Source organism: Panulirus ornatus, chromosome 63 (assembly GCF_036320965.1).
Source record: "Panulirus ornatus isolate Po-2019 chromosome 63, ASM3632096v1, whole genome shotgun sequence".
NCBI classification, from domain to species: domain Eukaryota; kingdom Metazoa; phylum Arthropoda; class Malacostraca; order Decapoda; family Palinuridae; genus Panulirus; species Panulirus ornatus.
In genome coordinates, this window is record NC_092286.1 from 8,804,544 (window position 1) to 8,827,290 (window position 22,747).

A 22,747-nucleotide genomic window follows, 5' to 3' on the forward strand; every position below is an offset into this window, starting at 1 on the left:
ATCTTGTAATCACATCCAAAACCAACTCCGGGGAGTAACTTGAGGTAAGAAAATATAAAAAAAAAAAGATTGTGCAGAATGACCGCGGGGTGTTTTCTTAAGGGGGTAATTCGAGTGAAATTAGCGTGAACTGCAGGAAAAGAAGAGAAACGAGTGGGGAGGGTAAAAGGTAAAACGCGTGGGCGCGGCGGCGGCGGACCCAGCACTCCACACAGTCCCCTTAAGAACAACCACTTCAAAAACCTTTTTTGTCGCCCTCCTAACCTTCATCCTCTTCAGACGGGTCCTAATGCGGATGGCGCGTCCGAGATCGCGGCGTTATGAAAATATATTCATCCCGGGCGCGACGCTGTGAGGACTTAAGGCAGTGATCTCTTCAATTAAACGGTTGCGAGGAGGATCTTTTCAAGAAGGGGATTGAGACGGACGAGTGTACTACGGTGGTACCTCGAGCACGACCGACGGCGCGATGGCCTAGTCCTTTGATATGACCCTTAGGGGTTAAAGGGTAGCCCTTACCATCATGCCCAAGGGTCGCGCTCAGTGGCGTACCTCAGGTAGGAGAAAGTACACCACACCAGAGCAGGTGACGCCGGGTTATGTATACTGAGGGTGGCTATGGTTAGGATTGGGATATTCTCTCTGTTCGATCGTTTCTTCTGTTAGTGTGTCTGGTTGAGTTTTGTCCTGTGGCTGTTAGAGACATACACAAGTATACTTCAACGCAAGTATACTTCAGGGATGTTATATACCCCCGGGAGAGTACGGGAGGACGTCTCTCCCAGCCCGTCGACGCCGTTGGAGTGGCTAGTATAGTATACACTTCAGGATGGAATGGCCCTTCCCGAGATCGTAATCATCCTCACATCTCAGGATCCTCATGAGAGAGGCGATGGTTTTATAAAGTAATCTATGCTATTTTCATTTTTTCTAATAGTCCCTGCTATAATACGGCTTTAACCGAGGAAAATGAACTCGTATTTTTATTTTTTTTACGGTAGCTGAGACGGCACGGGCAGCTGAGGCCCCCATCAAGGTCACCCTAGGAGTGGATGAACAGCTAGGTTGACTGTGGACCGACTGCCGCTGCTACTGGGATTCGAACCTATGCGCTCGACCCTGGGCGGCCCGTGTGAATTCATGACCAGGAATGGTAACCGCTACGCCACGGGAGTCCATTATATATATATATATATATATATATATATATATATATATATATATATATATATATATATATATATAGAGAGAGAGAGAGAGAGAGAGAGAGAGAGAGAGAGAGAGAGAGAGAGCAGCCAGTCTTGGCATTGCGATAACAAAGGAGTGAGTGTTCAGTGTTGAGTTTCCAGCTTACCACGTCATCTCTAGATTTCTTGCGAGCCTGGTCACTTGTGTGTTGCTCGCTACCAGGTCACAGGTGGAGGCTACAGGAAGCCTGGCAGTGTGTAGGCTTCCAGTGTGTGTGGCCAGGAGACCTGCAGGCCTTACTATTTACTTACTCTGCGAGGCTTCAGGACTTGTTTGGCTTCTCACACTCACCTCCACCCCCTTCCAACCAACAGATTCTAAACACACCCCTCCCCCTTAGGCACAACGGTATGACCCTTCGGCTTGACGGCACACACACACACACACACACACACACACACACACACACACACACACACACACACACGACACACCAAATAAGGAATAAAAAAAAGATACATAAAATCCCCGCCCGCTCGTTCGTCGGTTTTCATGTGATCCCAAGACAGCCTTCTCTCTCTCTCTCTCTCTCTCTCTCTCTCTCTCTCTCTCTCTCTCTCTCTCTCTATGGCCACATTTTCTTCCTCGAGATTCTTTTGTACGTGGCGAGGGCAAGAGAGCGAGTGTTGTGTCCCGGTACAATGGCCTCAGCCCTGAGCGCGCATCTCTAACTTCTTCCCCCAAGACTTTGAGACGAGACTGACGCCCTACCAGCCAGTCAGCCCCAAAACTCCCCTGTAACTTTTGCCAGCTGGTCCTGTGTGACTAGTTACTCTCGGGCTGTTCCAACCCCCCCCCCCCCCCCACACACACACACACACGGATTAACCACTGGATTAAAAGCAAGTTAATATCCCGGAGAAATGATCCCCCCACACATACCCGAGAATTTCTAGGGTTCTCCCGTGAATATATATATATATATATATATATATATATATATATATATATATATATATATATATATATATATATATATATATATAACTGAATTATAAAGATTTTAAATGTGGAACGTAAAATATTTACTCTGTCCCGAATGCGAGCAGTTCCGATAATGGAGGAATTATCCAATTTTATATCTAAAGGTTTCAGGCGGCTCTTCCCCCATCCTAAGTCGATAACCCGAAGCGCAGGTGCGCGCCCCGCCGTACCATCGCTGGGTCGCTATGGCTCTTGTCAACCAGCGGTTATCCCCAGCTTGGGGCATTCAGGTGGCAGTCTCTACCTCCCAAGACGTGGCTCGGGAATTGGCTAGACTTGGAACTCGCGAGAGCTGGGGGGGTGATGATTGCAGTTCATTGTGCACAATACGTATGGTCTTGGAAGATCCCGGCTGTGGCTGGTGTATATTGTGTTGGAGTATATTAAACCCTGCTCGTCCTGAGCGATCTGTAGCTTTTTGATAGCTTTACAGAAGTTAGATTTTTACTATACTGTAGGATTTAGTTTAGGTGGGATGTAGGCGGTATCCATAAATGAAGTCACACACACACACACACACACCAGGAATAGAAAGAGGTAATAAGAGCTTAACCGAAATATTTATAGCTGTAAGCTCTATTGCAGCTTGAAGTGTTAAATACATATTTAACTTTTGCCATGACTTATTTTCGCTTCGTTACGGTTACAAAAGTTACATTTCCATTGGATGTATTTCGGAGTTTCAGGCTTCATCTTTAGTCATAAGCCAAAAGTAATATTTAGTGGATCCGAATGTGTGGATCAAGCTGTCATACAAGCTATGGTAGAGTCAGACATTATTTATGCTATCGTAAAACGATATATGATTTAAGCTTTGGCGGAATCAGGAAATGTATCTTTCCTCTGTGGTTACTGAGTATTGAAGTTTTTGGTTTTGTTAATGGTTTTATTATTATAATTATTATTTTTATTAGTAGTAGTAGTAGTATGTATTATTATTAGTTATAATTATTATCATTATTATTATTATCATTATTATTATTATTAGTAGTAGTAGTAGTAGCAGCAGTAGTAGTAGTAGTAGTACTACTACTACTACTATTACTACTACTACTACTACTATTTTTGTTATTCTACCAGTAAGTCCTATGTCACTTTCAGGTTTATCCGATCATCCAAACGCTCCTGCAGGCTTACTAGTTCATCCAGACTATCCTGTATGTTCACCAGATCGTCCAAATTCTCCTGCTGGTGTACTAGATCATCCGCACTATCTCGTAGGTTTACCAGATCATTAAACGAGAAATTCTGACTGACATGAAGTGCTCAAACAAATGACGTTGTGTGCTTAAGGCTGACTTTTATAAAAACACATTACCCAGTGTCTGCACAGTTTTTCCTGAGATTGTATATCGGTCCTCGGTGCTCGAGAAAATATTTGGTATCCACGTCCGTGCGTCTGTCTGTCTGTCTATCAGTTACGAAGGCGTCAACTTCGGCTAGGCTGTGTTGTCGTCAGTACGATCTCGTCAGGTCTTTCTCACAGCAAGGGAGTCCCGCCATTTCCAGGTCCTGGTGTTGTGTGTGCCTTTATGAATTAGTGAAAGTTGTCCCTTGGGTTAATTCTTGTAAAAAAAAAAAGATTACGAAACGTGCCCCATCATTTCACTGTTGTATAAACAACAGTCTTCGTGTTCTGTACTTCCTTTCTAAATCTTTTTGTGTTTAATATTCTTAGGTATATTCTCTGGCCGACGTTTTGAGAACAAGTGTTTCCTGTAGGCTAATTGCTCGCCACAAACACAGCGAGGCGGAAAATGTTGGCGGAGGGGAGGATGATGCCCCGGTTCAGAGCGGACCAGCGGGCCAGTAATATTTTCATGGGTGTCAGACCCGAGAGGAGGCGTGGCCAAGCCTTCAGACCCACCTGCGCCTGCGCCCAACCCCCGCCACAGACTCTGTGCGAGGCTTGCTCCGCTCTTGCCATAACATATTTCCCTTTTTGTTTAAGGTCGCATATTTATCCTTTCGCTTAAAATGACTCTGGCCTTGATGTTGGATGTGGTCAAAAGATTTCCTGAAGTCTAACCAAGAAACTGCTCTCAGATTTTATTTCCTGGTCGTCGTCACGACCCCAGTGATAGTTGTTTTCCGAGATATTGTACGTGCAGTAAGGTTCCCGGTACTCAAAATTAATTAGCCATCCATCATGGTAAGAAGTTGTACAGCTGATTTGTAGTTCATTCGCTAATTCCAAGGTTTACGTAAACCTATGCGATGCGCTGTTATGGGTCCGTCTATTTCACATTTGCAGCACATTTAAGTGTTTAGTGAGACTAACATCTACGTACTTTCATCCATAGTGTAATCTTATTGAAATCAGACATCAATTTCATTATTATGATACTCATTAAACAAGATAAATCAGTACACCCACGCTCAGTGATTGACCTCATCAAGGGCAACGCCCGTTGGCGTTATACCCTTATGTTTTCCAGTCATCCTTTTATATTTAGACAAATCCAGGTGAACGTTCGCACAAAGGCACCGTACAAATAACATTCCGCTCAGGGAACGTGCATATTTCATTGCTCTTTCCGGGATGTGAGTATCTCTGGTGCAGTATCGTTTCGAGTACAGTGTGCATTATAAGTACATCAATACAAACATACTGGACAGTGATGATTCAAAGAGACGCTGGGTGTATGAGTCCCTCACAAAACTGACAGTGGGATCCAACGCAAGCCGGAAGCTGAATTATCCTTTTTAACTACAGGTAATTAGCGTCAGTGTGACTAGGTCATTAAAGACTGAATAGGATCAAAACAGAAGCCTCTTCACCTGTAGTGTTGACGCATGATTGTAATATTATTGATCACTGAAACAATGGTTGTAAAGGCTTATTAAAACTTTGGAATTTGATTGTTGGGATCATTTGTACGATCCGCATGATGAATGCGTGTGACAGGTGGGGGTGCGAGCCAACCTGATGCGCATGAATTATTTTCGACCTACTGAAGGTGGACGATGAAACTGTGTTTAACCTTTTGATCTTACGACCGTAGCACCGATGTGCACGGCGGTGCGACCACAGAACACAGGGCTGTCAGCATTGAGCAAGACGTCAAGTTTCTCTGTTTTAGAAAGACGGTGTGACTTGAGCACAGCGTTACGACCCGTAACAATATGACCCTTTGAGCTTTTTTTTTTTTAGCACGACGTCACGAACTTTGAACCCGACGTTACGGCCCTTCAACGCGACGGTGTAACGACCCATGAGAACGATAATACGTCCCTTAGGTATGCTGCTACGGCAGATTTGACCTGACCTCGTAAGGTGGGTGAGATCAGGTCGAAAGTCAGGGGATCATACAGGCAAGGGGTCGTCCGTGATGGTGCAGGGGTTAAGGTCGAGGTAAGCCCAGTGAGAGTAGCGGCACCAGCCTGACTGGTATATCCCCTTTAACTCAACAACACGGCCTTAATTCTTGCCTCACACCTGAGCCTCGTCTGTCCCAGAGAAGCCTCGGTTTAAACTCTTGTTTACCACTTGGAATGTGATTCTTGCGTTGTCAACATCTCCTGAGACGTTCAGAGGGATGAAAAATTTTTTTTATCCTGGAAGGCTTGCCAAAAGTGCATTACGTATCCTGTAAGTTACTTGAAGTAGCTTCTATAATCTTTGATGCCAGGTTAGGTAAGTGTTGGCTATGAGGTATTTGTCCGTTCGTTTTACCGGGCACCAGTCGGTAAACATGAAGAATAGCGCGCCATCGGGATTTTTTTTTTTTTTTTTTGTACGTAACCTGACCTAAGCTAGCTCAGTCTTTGAACTGTATGGAGGAAAATCCCGATTGCGCTGGACAAAGCCATAAGCTCCTCCAAAAGCTCCTCCTTCTACATCCATCTTAGAACGGGTTTTGTCGAAGGATCTCTCTAATTTGTAGGAAAGACGGCTTTGGAAACTCCCGGATTAGAGAGGCCTTTTTTTTTTTCTTCTTCTTCTATCGTGTCTTCCCGGAACGCTGTAATGAAGGAAGACACCGGGAAGTGGAGGTCTGGCGTTTCCCTAGATTGTGCGGCCGGGGGTAAAGTAAGCCAGCGGGTAGCGATCATAGCCTAGTACTCTCCCTCTCTCTCTTTGCAAGGCCTGACCCATACTCTCTCAAGTCCTTAACCACGAACGTCGTAATCCTTGGGTATGATGACTTGGCCATTGAACTGATTTTATGAACAGATCAAAGACAACGCCATGATACTCAAGGATCTTTCCGTCAAGCTGAAGGATTGTAGTTTTGCTGAAAGGGTTTAGTTTAACCTGTTGCTGCTGCATTCACCTTGAATACCATGAGGGCAAATCTTTTGAAACATGTAGATCATTGCTTTCGCTCCAACAACCGTGTTAGCAGTGGCTCCTGAGGAATGATCAAAGGAAACTATATGTTGGATCTGCCCTATAATATACAATCTCTCTCTCTCTCTCTCTCTCTCTCTCTCTCTCTCTCTCTCTCTCTCTCTCTCTCTCTCTCTCTCTCTCCCCCTACGCAGGAGACACAAAAGGCCACAGTCTCTAAAGATCCTGGGATCCTGATTAACTTCCTCTGTTCCTTCTGTATTGAGCTGTGAATTTCATCAATCGAGTCTGGGAGATTTAGAAGAGGACTGTATTCCGGCGGGGAAATTAATTCTGCTCGCGCCAGGGAGGGGGGGTTAAAAGGTATGGGAAGCTTATCAGACATAACACTGTTAAGCTGATAATTTGACTGATGCTCTTTTTGCTTTACGTAATACCACATTTCCAGGGCGGTCCATCTAGTCAGTCTCTCTCTCTCTCTCTCTCTCTCTCTCTCTCTCTCTCTCTCTCTCTCTCTCTCTCTCTCTCTCTCTCTACCTGTTGAGCACGACGTCGACCCTCGGGTATGAAGGCGTGGCCTCTGACCTCACCCTTTCGAAATTCGGGTCAACGAACAATTCGGTCATCTTACTCGAGATCACAGTGTCGTGTTCAGAGGAAGAAAATGTTACGTTCAAGTGCTATTACCTTCATACCCATGGGCTGTACGGCCGTGCTTCAAGAGAGTAAACACGTCAGAGCCAGCGGGATTAAAAAGGAAAAAAAAAAAAAAAAGAAATTCCCCCAACCCGAAACCTTTGCATTGAATCATCTGTAGCGGGAGGGAGGGAAAGTTCCCCCCACCCTGTCCATCGGGGACACGTTCACTGGCGCCAGACAACAACTCCTCCTCCTCCTCCCGGAGGACCTAAGCAAAGTGAGCAGAAGGTGGTGATATTGAGTGTTGCTTTAACATCGTCTTTCGTCTCAACACTCCCAGAGGGATCTCATCAGGGTCGAGCTCCGACGTACGGGAGGATTATACGAAATATTATAATTGGCGCACTTTCCTCTGATTGGCGTGATGTTTAGGTTGGCGGGATGAAGATCGCAAGTCTTGGGCTTAGAGTGCTTAGAAATGCGCTGGAGGGCAAGTGTAAGGCTTTTTGGTGATGAATGCAAAACTGGTTCATCAAGTCTAGGGGCCTTTAGTGATGAGTGCAGAATTGGTGTAGGAAGTGTAGGCCCTGTAGTGATGAATCCAGAACTGGTTTATCAATTCTAGGACATTTAGCGATGAGTGCAGAACTGGTGTAGGCCCTGTAGTGATGAATACAGAACTGGTTTATCAATTCTAGGGCCTTTAGCGATGAGTGCAGAACGGGGTTAGCAAGTCTACAACATTTGGTTGTGATTGATGGACTGGGTTAGCAAGCTTAGGGCCTCTGGTGTTGATTGATGAGCTGGGCAAACATGTCTAGGGCCATTAGTGACGGTCAATGACTTGGGTTTGCAAGCCAAGGACTCCAGGTGATGAGCTTGGCACATACTGCCAAGGAGTACTCCAGTAAGCTTGTCAGGTGCGCTGAGATAGTGTTAGGAATGGTTTCGGAGGCGCTGAGATAATGTTAGGAATGGTTTCGGTGGCGCTGAGATAGTGTTAGGAATGGTTTCGGAGGCGCTGAGATAATGTTAAGAATGGTTTCGGTGGCGCTGAGATAGTGTTAGGAATGGTTTCGGTGTTCTTTGTAATGATGGAGACGATTTTTTTGTGGTGATGAGGGTAAGAGGTGGTTACCACGTAGCATAAGGGATGATGATGATGATGGTGATGGTCGCTGATCTAATCATCATGATGGGGATCTTAACATGACGAAGTGGTGCTCTTGCTTGTGGTAACTGGCAGAGGTAGTGATGGAGTTAATGACACGGTCGGTTACAACAGTTGTACACACGAATTCAGAACGAACTACCGTAAGTTATTCGGGTCCTTCCGTGGCTGCTTGTGTTACAAGAGAACAGACTCGTGAATTAGTGTGGTAATCTTTCATGTGACTAAGGAGGCGTAAATGATGTAAGTCTTAGCTCTGAAGTGAAACATTTATCAAGTCTGATTTCAAATATGTTCGAGGCTCTTCTTTTACCCACACCAATTGGCGGTAAATCATACGATACTTAAAAAAAAAAAATTCGTCTCACTTGAGGTAAAACGAGTTGTAACCATTTACTGCGAGTAAAGTCAGACGAATCTAGCTTGATATAAGTTATGATATTGATATCATCGAAGTCTTTGATAATTATGAATACCTATATTAGACTGCCTCTGTCTTTGCCCCTCCTCTTTTTTTCTAAGCTAGATAAGCACTAGTTATTAAGCCGGCTTTCAAAGGATTGTATGATATATTTCAATTTGTGTATGAGCTGAGTGGGTTGCCTGAGGTTGGGAGAGGAGGAACATCTCAGGCCTGGTGGTGGAGAGGGGCGACGTAAAGTGCTCCTCCGGTAAATGGATCAAGAGGTATACGCTCCGGCCCTCAGGGCAATCCTCTTACCTGGCTGTCTCAAGATATATAGCCTGCAGTGCGTGGATCTCTCTCTCTCTCTCTCTCTCTCTCTCTCTCTCTCTCTCTCTCTCTCTCTCTCTCTCTCTCTCTCTCTCTCTCTCTCTCTGAGTTAACGGTCCCTCCTTCCCCAATGTATATTCTCTCTTATCCATCGAATCGGTATAGTCATTCTCGGTAGAGACTATCATGCATACTCTACAGCTTCGTTTTTCACCCAGAAAACCACGTGAGCGGATACATGCACAACACGGGCACAGACCTCCGACTTGATTCTTCCAAGTTCTGACACACTTATCACTCGCCGAACTGACCCCTGGAGTTGGGGCTACCTTCAAGACCCTAGTGTTGGGTTGTGGAGACTTGAACTTTGGCTAGCTCGTTCGAGGTAATGGATCTTGGGAGTGTGGATGGCTAATGGGTCCTGGCAGAGAGTTAATGGGTCCCCCTAGGCTTGTAATCACCAATTAGTGTCGTGAACTGACGGGACCTGACGTATGAGTTCTTTACCGCTAGCGACAGCAGCTGACGGTGGGATGAAGGTGGGAGGGGAGCAGGACACCTTAAACTAGGTCTCGTCACCCTCGGAATTATCTCCCATGGATGGGGAGAAGTTATCGTAAAGCTAGACGTATCACCCATGGAAGAAGAGGCCACCATAAAACCAAACCCATGGGAAGGGGAAGGGACCAACTAGTAAGGCAAATCGTAGCCTGTGGTAAACATCGTCTAGCCAAACCCACCAGCCCGCGGAAGGAATAGGCCACCCACCATCAGCCAGCCTCAGTAACGGGCCATCGCAAACCTTTCAGCCAAAAAGAAAAAAAAAATCGTGTATCAGAGAACTGGATTGCCGTTATCATGTTTCCAGCACGGGAATTGATACTAGCCACGGTGTCGAAATGAATACAAACGTAGAATTTATTATTGTCGACATGTTTCAGTAAAAACCTATCGTTGCCGTTGTAACGTTATGAAGGCTTTCATATAACACGAGTGATAAACGTTTCATTGTAGTACAGTCGATGCTGTTACAAAGACTGAGGGTTAAGAAAAATTGTTGGTAACTTACTTTCATGCGTTAGTAAACCAGTGACAAGTGTGACTTAGTTTGCAGGCGTGCGTGATGGTTTACGCAGCCTAACCTACTTTTTTTTTTTTTCTAACTCCGATTCCTCCCCTGAAATCAAGCCATATGTTAATTTTTCACGGGAAAAGAATAGTAAGCGCAGAAAAAAAGCTATGATGACCTCTTGTTTTAGTTGAGTAAATGTCAACAAATACGTCCCATCACTGATGTCTGCGAGACCCCCAGATACTGGTAACTATGGAAACAAGATGATTTACGACATTAATGTTGCATTAAATGCGAAGGGAGAGTTTCCTAAGACACAGGGAAAACAGACTATTAGAAAATTCTTGTACCTTATGATATCGAACTTTAAACTTGTACGCTCGTGTAAATAATGATAATGATAATACATATATATATATATATATATATATATATATATATATATATATATATATATATATATATACACACACACACACAAGGGTGGATGTACAGCCTTCTGCCTCTTTCCTGAAAACTGAAAATGCGAGAAATTGTAGAATACAAACTTAATGGAGATTCTAAGCCTAGCTCCAGAGACAACCATCTCACTGTGGAAGTTACTGAGGTGTTGTGGTGACTGCTGGGTTGCGCCTCCCACACAGATGATTATCAAACGGCCGTTGCGATTACATTATGGATGTCTCTTAAACCAACTTAGCGCCAGGTTACGACTCTTGAGTCCAGCACAACGGGGGACGACCCATAAGCACGTCGCTGGATTAATAGCCTAATGTTGTTGATTATCAGTTCCTATTATTGTATACCCTGCTGGTATGTTGCCCTAATGTCTACGTCTTATCGACTAACGTTTCGAAAGAAGTGACATGCGAAGATCCGTTTTTGATGTACCATCTCTGGGTCTTGCGTTTTTTTCCTTTTTTTTTCAATATGAGAAATTAAAAGATACTGATATTGTAGTGATAGACAAGAGTAAAACTCACTGTGAAGGCAGCAGAAGAACCGAAGATGCACGTACGTTCACTGTTAACACCACCAGACAAATGGCAGCGTCACGCCGTTGCACGCCGAGTATATATATATACCTCCCGTCCGCTAACCCTCCCGCCCAGCACTCAGAATTTAACGAACTCCTTTTGACAGCATATCGCTAGCTCTACCGCCATTGTTGTGGTGACCCGGCAGATGTTGCGAACGGAGGTCATGCACACCAGGAATCTAATGAGTGGAATGTATTTCGGGCAACAGAAATAACAGAAGCACAGCGGTGGTCAAGAGTCTCATATCCCCCCTCTCAACCCCCTCCCCCGCCAAGCGCCCCATCGCCCAACCTTTACCGAAGGCAGACGCCTGTAACAATGTCGCGACCTACATAGCTGGAAGAGAAATTGGCGATCCGTAATTATAACCGCGTTACAAGTACCCTTATGAACCAGCGTTCGTTGCTGGGGCTTTCTCCTCCCTGAATAATTTAAGCGTAAAAGGAGACATTTGAACAAGGGACAGTTTTCTAAACAGAAGTCGTCAATCAGATGACCAAGTATTCTTGCAAGTGTAAGCTACACCGTGTTGGGATTCTTGTCATTTCTATTCTTTTTTTTTTTCTAGCAAAGCAGAATCTCCTTTAAGTTTGATTACAATCTTTGGGTCTCTGACTTTCCTGTTGCCCTTACAAAATTGAGAATCATAAAAGGCAAGTGCTGAAGTACTTCAACAGTGCATCGCAACATATTTCCACTTTACATCCACTTAGTGGTTTATATTTTCAGGAAGTGATATGCTGCATGGTTTGAAAAAGAAAAAAAAGAAAAGCTGGAAATAACAAATTTCTTATTTCTTTGATCAGAACGAGAGAGAGAGAGAGAGAGAGAGAGAGAGAGAGAGAGAGAGAGAGAGAGAGAGAGAGAGAGAGAGAATTAGATGAACGTGTCGGGTACATCAGACGCCCCAAGATCAAAGAAGGAAAACGCACATTGCAAGTTAATTACAGACCAAACTGGATTTGCTGATTATTTCATTGATGTAACTTACTTTTATGGATCTGATTGGTAGTCTTAATTTATGTAATTTCCTTTGTGGATTTTTCTCATTCAATTTTATCCCCAAGTCTAAGCCTGGATTATGGAACGATGAGAGGGATCGTGTGTATATTACAGTTATTATACCTTGTACACCACTATAGTGTCTGAAATCTTAGTTACCATGTCCCTAGATTGTTTATAAACCCGGTGTACAGCGGCCGCACCTCATGATTCTCGCACTCATTATACAGCATGACGAGACTTACCTTGACAATGACTGTTTGCATAGCTGTGCCTTCCTTAGTAATACACATTTGCTTTTCTACCTTAGGTTTCATAGATATTTACATCTGCTGCCTCGTGAAATCGGTTGATTTCTGAATTGCATTCCACTAATGTATTTGGTATGCATTTTTTTTTCATTTTGTACTTAATGAATTACGCAAGGAAAGATATGGTTCAAAGGTAATGTAATACAGAGGTTCAAAGGCTTCGAGTCCTTATTTAAACAGCCACACAAGATTAGGTAGGTCTCGTAACGTATGCAAAATCGTACGCAAATTCTATCCTCTTTAGGATAGTTTATGTAGATTTAATGACACCAAATATAGTAGTTGAGAGCAGCACCATAAATACGGTCAAAATTAGGCTTGACAAATCCTTCTCTTCAAACTCACGACTGTGACCTTTACCGCGCCGGTGTAGTTAGAAATGTTTACATACTTTTCTCCTCCTCGCCATCTGTTTGCCGTTCTACTCTCTCTCCACACTAAGCTCGAATCTACTATCACAAATAGCCTCGAAAGGACCCAGTGATCTGCGGCTGTTTGCATTCACCTGTGTGCGTCTCTCTCTCTCTCTCTCTCTCTCTCTCTCTCTCTCTCTCTCTCTCTCTCTCTCTCTCTCTCTCTCTCTCTCTCTCTCTCTCTCTCTCTCTTCTACTACCCCTATGGGTATCGAGAGGGTTAGTGACGGCTGCCCAGTGTGCTTGCACTTCATGGATTGACCTAGTAGGTGGCTGTATTTTTTCAATTTTTTTTGCCTCTCCCATGTAGGGTGCTCCCATCTCAAACCTAACCCGGTACAACTCGCACCGACTCATTCTCCGTCACTGTACTTTCTTGCGATGATCGTTGCTCTCTAGCCCTGCCCCCCCCCCCCCCCTTTTTTTTTTGGGCAAAATTTCATCGTAGGTACGAGTAAGTAAGTACTCATGCAAATGAGGGCAACCTTACGTAGTTTTCTGTGTGTGATAGAATTCCATTCCAGTTTCTTTAATCTGATCGTTGGCTAACTACGTCGGCTAGGTTAGGTTTGGTTTAGGATATTGTGTTTCATAAATGGAAAAAAAAGTTGAAGAAGTCTTCTGTGTTTTCAGTGCATTACACATGGCAGCGAGAGAATGGATGCGAGTGGATGATGCCTTTGGTTACTGGCCCTTTCTGGGTAACGCGGGGAATGGCGATAAAGTGTGTGTGTGTGTGTGTGTGTATATATATATATATATATATATATATATATATATATATATATATATATATATATATATATATATACGAATAAAGTGCATATGAACGCGCACCTTCATAGAACATACAATCCTCCAACAGCCAGGATCGATATAGATATATATATAGATAGATAGATAGGTACACGAGTTGTACAGGCTTACTAAAGGTGTATACAGTATTGTTTTTCACATACACTTGCATATTACTGATTGGAGCACGTTCATAGGGTAACTGATGACTGTTATCATTAGTATGAATATGCAAGTTTGCATGTACGAACGTTTATCCTAGAATGATTGTGTATGATATAGATGTTTATGTCTCTGTTTACATGCTTGAATGAATATTTATGTGATTATATGTACTTATATATATGTTTTATTCATGTATGTTGGTGGCTGTAAAGAGTGTACGTCTACGATTTGTGAGTGTGTGTGTGTGTGTGTGGGGGGGGGGGGGGGGGTAAGATTAGTGAACAAACAGGGTGCTCCGCTCATCAAACAAACTTTTTTACGTTGTGTTGTAAACCCCCTCCCCCTTGACGCAGTGAGGATGGTCGCTCGGGTACAGAGAGAGAGAGAACACCCAGTACCTGTAGATATAAAGAATATAACGGTAGATCTTTTGGCCTGTGACGAGGTGACTCGCTGAGAGAGAGAGAGCTGACGATCGTTCTCCATATCTACATATAACTGATGAGAGCCGACCTGCTGAAGATAAAGAGTTACCTCGTCCCATCATGAAACCCTTGTATGAACGATTATAGCAGCAGTAGGCACTCTCATCCTAATGTTCCGTTACCTCATACTCATGTATTACCCCACGGACATAGACCGTATACGCTGAGAAAGGGTATGTTCCTTGACAGCTGAAGGAGGTGACGATCTTACTGAAAGTGGACGTAGCCTAACGTTGAGGGCCTAAAATCACCCTAGCAGTTGATAAGCCTGAAGCTCAAACTCCTAAATCAACATCAGGGTGAACAAGTTCACTGTCGTGAAAGCTTCAGCCCATTGTTTTACAGAAACTTTTTCCTCGTGTACTTCATTTTGTCAATGGAAAAGTTATCAAATTTCTTGAGTACTTCAAAAATGTGCGAGTCACCAGAGAGCCTTTGCCTCTGGAGATAACGGTTCAGATTCCTCTAATATTTCGTTACGGAGTTGTTTAATGGTATTGGCATGAATATGCTTGCCATCATATGAACTCTGTTAAGTATGTCTTGATCCTCTTCCTGATCAGGCGACCACAGGAATAGTACCTTATATTCACGTTGTGGTTTTGTTCTAAATTACAGAGGATCAGCATGGCGACTGCTGTTCTGTTCGGGATGCTAACTGAGGTAAAATCTGACACAATTTGCTTTTTGGCCCTCCTTTTATATCAGTGGTATACCACTGATATTTCTCCATTCCAAGCACCCTACTCGTTGTTTACTGTTTTGTAGATTCTTTATCCATTTGCTTGCTTTCTACTTTATGCAGAAGTCTTTCTTGAGGAGCTCAATCAAAGGCATTTCAGAAGTCCGAACAGATGGCAGTAATCGTAACTATATATGGGATGGTGGAACTACAGTGCAGGGCTAGGCTAAGCACTGGCCCACCACGAGTGTAGAACTCCCTCCCCGTAACTATACAAGTACATACCGACACGTAAACTGCCACTGGGAAAAGAAATGGAATATCTCAGCCCTAAGGAAGAAAGCGCACATACGGTAATAAAGAATACACGGAAAAGAATAAAAGAAACACACTAGTAGAGCAGTTGTGGAAGAAGAGCAGGCGAGCGGTAGCAATGTTTACCCGCGCCCTTACGGTGCCGAGCCGCAAGTCACGCTCGGGCTTTGTTGGTGGAACGGAAAGAAAAAAAAGTAACATTACAGATGCCTCAGCTCGGGAGACGGACGAATTGAGGTCGTGGTGCTTTCACGGACGTCTCCCGGACCTGGCTGGCCTTATCTTTTCACTTTGTGGTCCCCAGTTTTGGTTACCTACCGACTAATATTGGTCAGTCTTCGTCCTCGTCCTCGTTCAGCCTCGCTCGGGAAGACAGAAGAGAGGAGGTAGTCCAGCAGGTACGGTGTCTTGAGCCTGTGTTGGTGGCACGGTTGTGGACTCCCTCCTGGCCCAGTACTGGCTGGTCAGTGCTTCCTCACACCCGCATACAGCACACTTCCCTTGTCCTACTTTCAATATACGAGTGGACACACGTGTTGACAGTCATAACGTCATGTGTCGTAAGAGACTATTGTTGCGCATACAATAGCGTAAAATAACGGATGATACGATACTCATGACAAAAAATTGCTGCATTTGAATTGCTCTTTATTATATTCTATACGAACAACCCCAGCGCACCCTCCACACTGCACTCCATGCTGGCAATGTTAGACTCCTTTAAGGATTTTTTCTTCAGTTTTGATGCTGTGCCACAACAAGTAGCAGGGAGATGGAATTTTTTTTTAAACGATTGATATGGCATGGACAAAACATATGCCACAGTCGGGCCTTTTTTAGGGTGAAAAAAAATATATACATTAGTCAGGGTTCTGCAGGTGCTTGTATACATGTCTCTTAAAGGGAGAACGGTTAGAGGGAGAGGCAAAGGTAAGAAGAGAATTTCACGGCTTACCTGGTCAAGGGAAGGAGGCATCACAGCAGTCCTCAAGTGGCTGGTCTTCGCAAAGAAATAGTGGGAAGCAGCAGCCAGACGCATGCTTTAGGTTCAAACCTTTAGTGATGGGAAAACGTAGACAGTCCATGAGGACAATGGTCAAGATGATACCTATATAATAGAGAGAGAGAGAGAGAGAGAGAGAGAGAGAGAGAGAGAGAGAGAGAGAGAGAGAGAGAGCAGCAACATCGCTGAGTATGGAAAGCGAACGTTGAATAGAGGTAATGCCAGGAGAATTAATGAAACGGAAGGTTATTAATTCCATGGATAACCTGGTCTTACTAGAAACAGAATCACCAGGGCTTCGAATGATCAGTTTCATTGGCTTTATTTTCGGTATAACGCATACGATCATCAGAGCTGAGAAAAATTCTAATTTGCGTGTAGTATCTACAGTAAGAGTGTCTTTACATGTTATATACATTTTGTCCTATCCTTTTTGACTCTGGTGATAATAAATGCAACATTTACATTAAAGGATTTAAACAACATGGGGAGTAAAGCAAAATCATTATTAAAAGGGAGAACTAAAAGATTCTTGGTGTCAATGGGAGGTTTGGGCCCAACTCTATAAAATGATGATTTTGCTAACTTGAGGGATTTATCAATGAAAGATCTAGGGTACTTAAATTAGATCCAATAGAATATATCTTCTCAAACTCTTCATCAATAAACTCTGGACTGCAAATACGTGATGCCCTAAGGAACATAGATTGAAATGATGATAATTGAACTCTGTCATGTTGAGATGAGTAATAATGGATATATGAGCATACATTGATGGGTATTCTGTATATGCTAAACTTAAACTTGTTTCCTTGCCTATGGATCATGCAATCTAAAAATGGTAACATACCATTATTTTCATTTTCTACACTAAATTTGATGGAAGGAACTAAATTATTAAGTAAGGGGAGAAATATTTGTAAATTCTCATTTGTTGGCCAAACACAAAAAACATCATCTACATACCTAAACCAAATTACATTAGAAGGTAAGATATCCTTTAGCAATTTTGTTTCAAAAAATTCCATATAAAGATTACATAGTACAGGTGAAAGAGGGTTACCCATTGCCATACCAAATTTTTGAGCATAATAATCTCAATTGAATTGAAATACTCAGTCTTTTATACACAACTTTATCAGTTCAATGAAAACAGAGTTTGAAACAGGTAAATGAATATCGTCCAAGACATGAAATAAATATTCTAAAAGGTCATCAACTGGAACTTTTGTGAAAAGTGAGGAAACATCAAAGCTAACTAGTTTGAAATCAAATGAAATCAAAATTAACAATGATATTGTTTAGCTTGTTGACTAAATCTACATTGTTCATGATATTAGAATTTGATACCTTTCCCACTAAAGGGCTTAATAAAGAAACTAACCATTTTGACAATTTATATGTGATGGAGCCTACTGAACTCACTATAGGTCTTGCTGGAAAATTCTGTTTATGTGTTTTGATAAGCCCATACATATATGGCAATGAAGGGGACAAAGATGACAAACTTTTGATAAGAGAACCATTACCTTTCAACAACCACTTCATTTCTTTATTGAAATGGGAATTAACTGCTTCTAAGGGATTTTTTACCGAGTTTAGAATATGTTGTGATATTTAAAAGATCATTCATTTTAGATAGTTACTTTTGTCTAAAGTCACAACAGTGTTATCCCTATCTGCTTTAGTAATATGTATATCCTTGTCTTTTTTTAAAGTGTTAGTAGCTGTTATAAATTTTTTAGGGCAATTAGGTCCCTCTGGTTTTGACAAACTGGCATACACTAAACCCTTACAGATATTAATTTCATCATTAGTTAAATTACTGTATTTCTTTCTATATATACCCGTATATTTCCATATAGACAGTGCCAAGAAGGAATATCACAAAGATCATGAATAAGATAAAACTTGCGGTTTTGCATAATCAGTTCACAGTTTCTAAATTTAGGATTTAACCAACGTTAGAAGAAGACTGAATCAAGAGTGCAAATGTTTAGGAGACTTGCACAGCCGGCACGGTCAACGAGTTGGCGGCCTGACTGTGCATGACTGCTCTCCAGAACACAGCCACTTTTTTTTTTTATTGAACCTCAGAGACCACCATGCAAGCTTGTTGTATACCTCGTGGGTTGCTAGACCTCTCGTGTTTCATACTTCCATGTGGATGTAACACGTTGTGTAAACGAGTGAATATACTGGAGGACACACAGTATAAAGCATCTGCCAGCTGACCCGCGCTGGTCTTCGCTGGAAAACACGTTCTGTGATCTACAAAGGGCGTGTGTGTGTGACGAAAGTGGCTCTTCACACAACGCCACACATGCTCTTAATTCAGCTGAGTTCAGCCTTCTGTAAACTGCACTCATGCTATGTCTATATCGTCGGTTAATGCATATATGTAATCTCAAATTTACTCATATATATATATATATATATATATATATATATATATATATATATATATATATATAGATAGAGAGAGAGAGAGAGAGAGAGAGAGAGAGAGAGAGAGATCTATTTATTATAATTTGTCGCTGTCTTCCGCGTTAGCAAAGAAGCGCAAGGAAACACGAAAGAATGGCCCAACCCACCCACATACACATGTATATACATACACATCCACACACGCACATATACGTACCTATCCATTTCAACGTATACATATATATATATACATACGTAGACATGTACATATATACACATGTACATGATTCATACATGCTGCCCTCAAAATGACACCCCCTTCCCCCCGCACGCGCGCCAGGTAGCGTTAGGAAAAGACATCAAAGGCCACATTCGTTCACACTCAGTCTTTCCCTGTTATGTATAATGCACCGAAACCACAGCTCCCTGTCCACATCCAGGCCCCACAAAACTTTCCATGATTTATCCCAGACGCTTCACAAGCCTTGGTTCAATCCATTGACAGCACGTCGACCCCGATATACCACATCGTTCCAATTCACTCTCTTCCTTTCACGCCATTCACCCTCCTGCATGTTCAGGTCCCGATCGCTCAAAATCTTTTTTTACTCCATCCTTCCACCTCCAATTTGGTCATCCACTTCTCCTCGTTCCCTCCACCTCTGACACATATATCCTCTTAGTCAATCTTTCCTCACTCATTCTCTCCATGTGACCAAACCATTTCAATACACCCTCTTCTGCTCTCTCAGCCACACTCTTTTTATTACCACACATCTCTCTTACCCTTTTATTACTCACTCGATCAAACCACCTCACACCACATATTGTCCTCAAACATCTCATTTCCAACATATCCACCCTCCTCCCCACAACCCTATCTATAGCCCATGCTTCGCAACCATATGACATTGTTGAAACCACTATTCCTTCAAATATACCCTTTTTGCTCTTCGAGATAACGTTCTCGCCTTCCACACATTCTTCAACGCTCCCAGAACCATCGCCCCTTCCCCCACCGTGTGACTCACTTCCGCTTCCATAGTTCCATCCGCTGCTAAGTCCACTCCCAGATATCTAAAATACTTCACTTCCTCCAGTTTTTCTCCATTCAAACTTAACTCTCACTTAACTTGTCCCCCAACCCTCCTGAACCTCATAACCTTGCTCTTATTCACATTTACTCTCAGTTTTCTTTCACACACTTTACCATAACCTTGCTCTTATTCACATTTACTCTCAGTTTTCTTTCACACACTTTACCAAACTCAGTCACCAACTTCTGCAGTTTCTCAGCCGAATCAGCCAATAGCGTTGTATCATCAGCGAACAACTGACTCGCTTCCCAAGCCCTCTCATCCACAACAGACTGCATAATTGCCCCTCTCTCCAAAACTTGCAATTACCTCCCTAACAACCCCATCCATGAACAAATTAAACATCCACGGAGACATGACGCACCCCTGCCGCAAACCGACATTCACTGGGAACCAATCACTTTCCTCTCTTCCTACTCGTACACATGCCTTACATCCTCGATAAAAACTTTTCACTGCTTCTAGCAACTTACCTCCCACACCATATACTCTTAATACCTTCCACAGAGCATCTCTATCAACTCTATCATATCCCTTCTCTAGATCAATAAATGCTAGATATAAATCCATCTGTTTTTCTAAGTATTTCTCACATACATTCTTCAAAGCAAACATCTGATCCACACATCCTTTACCACTTCTGAAACCACACTGCTCTTCCCCAGTCGGATGCTCTGTACATGCCTTTACCCTTTCAGTCAATACCCTCCCATATAATTTCCCAAGAATACTTTACAAACTTTTACCTCTGTACTTTGAGCACTCACCTTTATCCCCTTTGCCTTTGTACAACGGCACTATGCATGCATTCCGCCAATCCTCAGGCACTTCACCATGAACCATACATTTATTGAATATCCTCACCAAACAAGTCAACAACACAGTCATCCCCTTTTTTTTTATAAATTCCACTGTAATACCATCCAAACCCGCCGTCTTGCCGGCTTTCATCTTCCGCAAAGCTTTCACTACCTCTTTTCTGTTTACCAAACCATTCTCCCAGACCCTCTCACTGGGGGGGGGGGGGGTGTTTTATGTGTGGCGGGGTGGCGACGAGAATGGATGAAGGCAGCAAGTGTTAATGTGTACCTTTGTATATATATATATATATATATATATATATATATATATATATATATATATATATCCCTGGGGTTAGGGGTGAAAGAATACTTCCCACGTATTCCCTGCGTGTCGTAGAAGGCGACTAAAAGGGGAGGGAGCGAGGGGCTGGAAATCCTCTCCTTTCGTTTTTTTTTTTATTATTATTATTTTCCAAAAGAAGGAACAGAGAAGGGGGCCACGTGAGGATATTCCCTCAAAGGCCCAGTCCTGTGTTCTTAACGCTACCTCGCTAACGCGGGAAATGGCGAATAGTTTGAAAGAAAAGAAAATATATATATTTTTTTTTATTTTTATTATTATACTTTGTCGCTGTCTCCCGCGTTTGCGAGGTAGCGCAAGGAAACAGACGAAAGAAATGGCCCAACCCCCCCCCCCCCCATACACATGTATATACATACGTCCACACACGCAAATATACATACCTACACAGCTTTCCATGGTTTACCCCAGACGCTTCACATGCCTTGATTCAATCCACTGACAGCACGTCAACCCCGGTATACCACATCGCTCCAATTCACTCTATTCCTTGCCCTCCTTTCACCCTCCTGCATGTTCAGGCCCCGATCACACAAAATCTTTTTCACTCCATCTTTCCACCTCCAATTTGGTCTCCCTCTTCTCCTCGTTCCCTCCACCTCCGACACATATATCCTCTTGGTCAATCTTTCCTCACTCATTCTCTCCATGTGCCCAAACCATTTCAAAACACCCTCTTCTGCTCTCTCAACCACGCTCTTTTTATTTCCACACATCTCTCTTACCCTTACGTTACTCACTCGATCAAACCACCTCACACCACACATTGTCCTCAAACATCTCATTTCCAGCACATCCATCCTCCTGCGCACAACTCTATCCATAGCCCACGCCTCGCAACCATACAACATTGTTGGAACCACTATTCCTTCAAACATACCCACACATTCCATATATATATATATATATATATATATATATATATATATATATATATATATATATATATATATATATATATATGTATATATATATATGTCTGTATGTATACGTTGAAATGTATATGTATGTATATGTGCGTGTGTGGGCATTTATGTATATACATGTGTATGTGGGTGGGTTGGGCCAATCTTCGTCTGTGTCCTTGCGCTACCTCGCTGACGCGGAAGACGACAATTAAGTATAATAAAATAATGTATATATATATATATATATATATATATATATATATATATATATATATATATATATATATATATATATATATATATTTGCACGGTACGGGAAAGGAGTTATACATCCGGAGGGCCATAAACATACTGAGTATATGTGATCCTAGAATTGTCTTTTACACTTGAAGAATGTGTTCTGATCTTTTGGTTGATAGTTATCTCTTGGCGTTGGCACTTCCCCCTGGCAGTTGCTGGGCCTAAAGCCCAACTAACCGGCACCCATCTCGTGTGTGGGTTTATTCGTCTCCGTCTCCTTGAAATCTGTAGCTTGGAGGTACGACGCACAGGCTTGCGAATACTGGGTAATTCCTCTTGCTGTCGTCAGGTAATGGCTCAGTCCTTCTTGTTGTCGTCTGGTAATACATTCACTTGTTGCGGTCGTCACCTGGGAGGGTTCTGCGCCTCGGTTCGCCACATATTGCCATGAATATTTCCTCTGAAAACACTCCACGTCACAGAGGAAGGCAGCCAGAATTTATGCTTGTTAACACTAACTTATATTTATTTCACGTCTTTACTTCAAGAAGAAATAAGG

At 42.7% G+C, this 22,747-nt stretch overlaps 2 protein-coding genes across 2 annotated transcripts in view; one reads left to right on the forward strand and one right to left on the reverse strand.

Moving 5' to 3' along the window:
• The window catches only part of LOC139746057 (uncharacterized), a 53,927-nt gene extending 42,726 nt beyond the window's left edge, over positions 1–11,201 (reverse strand). The window contains exon 1 of the mRNA XM_071656889.1: positions 11,125–11,201. The gene's annotated coding sequence lies outside the window, so the exon portion shown is untranslated. The remainder of the gene's footprint in view (positions 1–11,124) is intronic.
• Positions 1–22,747, forward strand: part of LOC139746055 (small G protein signaling modulator 2-like) — a 285,630-nt gene that overhangs the window by 164,501 nt on the left and 98,382 nt on the right. The gene's annotated exons all lie outside the window — the stretch shown is intronic.